We start from the raw sequence: 5,266 nt of genomic DNA, 5'->3' as shown, positions 1-5,266 counted from the left end.
GCCACCCAGGCGTCCCAATCGTGACTGTTTTAAAGAGCGAATTACCTCCACATCTTGATGATTTTTTTTAATTGCAGAAAATTAAAATTTTGTGTTGTACACATTTATGGGGTTTAGACAAATGAATATAATTGTGTGTCTACTAACATCTTTTCATGCTGAATACCTCTATTACCCCAAGCAGTCGCCCAGGCTGTCTCTATGCAGACAGTCCCCACCCTCACAACCCCTGCGGCCATGGACTTGTTTTCTTCCTTCTAGTCTTGCTTTTTTCATAATGTAATATGAATAGAATCATACACTATGTACCTTTTTGGATCTGGCTCCTTCCACTTTACAAAAAAACATTTAAGAACCATCCAGGTATTGCATGAATTAATAGTTTGTTCCTTTGGAATTTAACAACCAAAAATTGGCCATGTTCCAAGGAAAGAGTGCGACGTTAATGTATAGATATACCACAGATTAATAAGTATGCAGTTTAAAAATCCATTTTCTTATAAAATCAAAAGAAAAACAGAAAGCAATAAACTCATCAAGATAAATAAAACTAGAAGAAAATATGCTATTGTTTATGCATTCGCAGGCTGAAAGATATCTGGGTTATTTCCCGTGTTTGGTATTATGGATAAAGCTGCTGTAAGCATTCACATACAGATTTTCATGTAGACACAGTGTTTCATTTCTATTGGATAGAAATCTAGAAGAGAGATTTCTGGGTTATATGCTAGGAATAGATTTATAAGAGGTAGGCAAACTGGTTTTCAGATGTGGCTGAACTATCTTGCTGTTTTTATTAACAATGAATGAATATTCCATATTCCATAAGCAAAAGTTTTAATTGAATTAAAGTTCAACTTATTAAGTTATTCTTTCAAAGATCATACTTTTGGTGTTATGTCTAACAGCAGGTTAATCCAAGGTCATAGTTTTTTTTTTTTTTTCCCATAGGGAAGTATTATAGTTCTAGATTTTATATTTAGGTCATGAAAACCACCTTGAATTATTTTTTGTATTAGATATGAGTTAAAAGTTGAAGACTATTGTTTAAGTAATTGAACAGTTTAATTGAGATATAACTTGCAAAACATACAATTCATCTATTTAAAGTGTATAATTAAATGGCTTTTAATGGTGTTATGCACCATCATCTTAATCAATTTTTTAATATTTTCATAGCCACAGAAAGAAATCTGACATTCCATAACTGTCACTCCTCAACCACCCACCCCGAAAGGAGCTATGGGTCTACTTCCTATCTCTATAAATTTGCCTATTTTGGATATTATGTATAAATGGAATCCCACAACAGGTGGCCCATTGTTCCTTTTTTCTTTCACTTAGTGCAATGTCTTCAAAGTTCATTCATAGTGTACCATGTATCAATACTTTGTTTCCCTTATTATTGCCTAATAATATTCCACTGTGTGGACATACTGTATTTTATTTATCTATACTTCTAGTGGTAGACAGTTGAGTTGTTTCTTTTCTTTTTAGTTATTATGCATAATGCTACAATGTGCTTGAGTTTTGAACATTTGTGCTTGAGTTTTCTGTAGACATGCATTGTTATTTTACTTAGTTACATACCTGGGAGTTGAATCACTGAACCAGAAGGGGATTTTATGTCTGAGGAACTGAAGGATTATTCTTCATAGTAGTGGGTCCATTTTACATCCCCAGAAGCATTTTTGAAGCACCCCAACTTCTCCATATCTTTGCCAACACTTGTTATTATCTTTATATTTTTAAGGTTTTATTTATTTATTTATTTATTTGAGAGACAACACAGAAGGAGAAGAAGAAGAGGGAGAGGGAGAGGGAGAGGGAGAAGGAGAGGGAGAAGCAGACTCCCTGATAAGTAGGGAGCCCTACTCAGGGCTCAGTCTCCAGATCCTGAGATCATGGCCTGAGCCTAAGACAGACGCTTAACTGACTGAGCCACCCAGGTGCCCCATTTCTTTATTTTTGATCATAGATACCTTAGTGGATGTGAAGTGATATTTCATCATGGTTTTCATTTGCATTAGCTTTGTAATTAATAATCTGAGTTTTTTCCTCTTTTTTTTTTGAATGTTTGCTGACAGCTAGTCCCTCTGCTTCATATCTGAGCAAGCTTCTGATGCTCCTTCCTTTGACCTAAAGAGAGTTTTATGCCATGCCAGCCTTATTTAGGCATGGGATCCCTCACACAGCACCATCCCCTAAAACCATAAAAATTCCAAATCAAACTTATTTTCCTTGCTCTCTTAACTCATTTTGTGACCAGTTTCAGAGAGTGGACTCGATATTCTGTATGTCATCATTGTGTAGCTAAAGACCTTTTCTTACTTTTTCTGGTCTGTATGGTACATTAGTGTTGAAATCTGAGCAAATTCTCCATGAGAGTCCATCAAGTCACCATGAGGTGGCTATAAAATCCCTGAGGGCTATAACGTTTCTGACAGCTAGTGATGTTGAACCTTTTTCTTTTTTCAAGTGTCCATTCGTCACTTGTATCCTTCTTCTGAGAAATATCTATTTCAAGTCCGTTATCAGATATACAATTGTAAATATTTCTATCATTATGTGGATTGTATTTTTACCTTATTAACAGTGTCCTTTGAAGCACAGTAGATTTTAATTTTAATGATGTAAAACTTACTTTTTTTTTCTTTTATTGCTTGTGCTTTTTGTGTCATATTTAAGAATCAATCCAGGGACATGAAGATTATATCTCCATTTTTTTCTTAACATTTTACAATTCTTAGCTCTTACATTTATGGTCTTTGATTTTTTTTGAGTTAATTTTGATATATGTTGTGAGGAAGATGTCCAACTTCTTCTTTTTTTTTTTCATGTGGACATTCAATTGTCTCAATACTATCCATTAAAACCTACTCTTCTGTCCAATGTGGGGTTGCCTGACAGTCCTGTTGAAAATCAATTAACCATAAATATAAGGATTTTTTTCTCAATTTTCAATTCTAGTTTTGTTTGATTCAAGTTCTTACTTAAATTCCAGCTAGCTGACATATGGTGTAATATTACTTTCAGGAGTAGCATTTAGTGATTTATCAGTTCCATACAATACCCAATGCTCATCACAAGTGCCCTCCTTAATTCCTTTATTTATTTATTTATTTATTTATTTATTTATTTATATATAAATAATTATTTTTAAATAAATAAATTTTAAATGTAATTTTTAAATTTTTGAATATAAATAAATAAATATTTATTTTTAAATATTTTATTTATTCGTGAGAGAGACACAGAGAGGTAGAGACATAGGCAGAGGAAGAAGCAGATTCCCTGAAGGGACCCTGATCCGGGACTCGATCCCAGGACCCTGGGATCATGACCTGAGCCAAAGGCAGACATTCAACCACTGAACCACCAAGGTGCCTCCCCATCAGCTATTTAATCCAATCCTGCCCATATCCCCGCCTGTAAACCTCTGTTCCCTATAATGAAGAATCTATGATGGTTTGCCTCTGTGTTCATTTGTTTTATTTCTTAAATTCACATGAGTGAGATCATATGGTATTTGACTTATTTCACTTAGAATAATACTCTCTAGCTCCATCCACATTGTTGCAAATGGCAAGATCCCTTTCTTTGTTATGGCTAATATTCCATTATTAATATATACCACATCCTTTTTATCCTTTCATCAATTGATTCACATTTGGGCTCTTTCCATAATTTGGCTAATGTTGATAGTACTGCTATAAATATCGAAGTGCATGTTATCCTTCAAATCAGTATTTTTGTATCCTTTGGGTAAACAACCTCATAGTACTATTGCTGGATTATAGGCTTTGGGGTTTCTGAGGTACCTACATACTATTTTCCAGAGTGGCTTCACCAGTTTGCATTTCCACCAGCAGCATAAGAGGGTTCTCCTTTGTCCACATCCTCACCAACATCTGTTGATTCCTGTGTTGTTAAATGTAGCCATTCTGCTACATGTATGAGGTGACATCTTATTGTAGTTTTGGTTTGCATTGCCCTGATGATGGGTGATGTTGAGCATCTTTTCATGTGTCTGTTAGCCATTTCATTTCTTTAGAAAAATGTCTATTCATGTCTTCCTCCCATTTCTTTACTGGACGTACACGTCTGTGCCTTATCCCTGTACTACACTATCTTGATTGCTATAGTTTTGTAGTAATTTCCAGTTTGAAAAGTGTGAGGCCTGAAACTTGGTTATTTTTCTTCAGGATTATTTTGTTTATTCTGGGTCCTTTGAATTTCTGTAAGAACTTTAGGATAACCTTATAAACTGTCACAGAGAAGTTGGTTAATTTTTAAAAAAAGATTCTATTTATTTATTTAGATGAGGAGAGGAGAGAGAGGGAAGGGGGAAGAGAAAGGAGAGGAGGAGAGAAAGGGACAAGCAGTCCCAACATTGGAAAATGTTGACAGCTTACATTTTCCTTGTTTGCTGTGTGTTTCTTCATAAAGATTCTTTATTAGTGTAATGAAGTAGCATCCCCCCCCACCCTGGTTTGTTGATTGTTTTTATCATAATAGGATGTTGAATTTTGTCTAAAGCTTTTACTTTATCTATTAAGATGATCATGTGGATTTTCTGTTTTGTTTTGTTTCTCTTGGTCTTACTGATAGTTGTTCTACGTCAATTGTCTTTGGATGTTAAACCAACCTTATGTTTCTGAGATAAATTCCATTCATCATGGCAGATTTTTATATATTCCCAGATTTGATTTGAAAGTGTCTTGTTGAAGATTTTTGCATACGTATATTGTATGTAGTTTAATATTTTGCATATAAATATTGATGATTATATTTGATTATATTTGGTTATATTGATTACTTTTCATGTAGAAGTTACTCATTTTTCATTTAATTTTTATTTTATTTATTTATTTATTGCAGTTCAATTTGCCAACATATAGCATAACACCCAGTGCTCTTCCTGTCAAGTGACCCCCTCAGTTCCTGTCAGCCAGTCACCCCAACCCCCCGCCCACCTCCCTTTCCACCAGTCCTTGTTTGTATCCCAGAATTAGGTGTCTCTCATGTTCTGTCACTCTCACTAATATTTCCCACTCATTTTCTCTCCTTTCCCCTTTATTCCACTTCAGTATTTTTTATATTCCCCAAATGAATGAGACCATATAATGTTTGTCCTTCTCTGACTGACTTTTACTTCACTCAGCATAATACCCTCCAGTTGCATCCACGTCCAAGCAAATGGTGGATATTCATCATTTCTAAAGGCTGAGTAATATTCCATTGTATACATAAACCACATCTTCTT

This window comes from Nyctereutes procyonoides, unplaced genomic scaffold (genome assembly GCF_905146905.1).
Source record: "Nyctereutes procyonoides isolate TBG_1078 unplaced genomic scaffold, NYPRO_anot_genome, whole genome shotgun sequence".
Classification (NCBI taxonomy): Eukaryota; Metazoa; Chordata; class Mammalia; order Carnivora; family Canidae; genus Nyctereutes; species Nyctereutes procyonoides.
Note: the sequence above shows the minus strand (reverse complement) of the source record.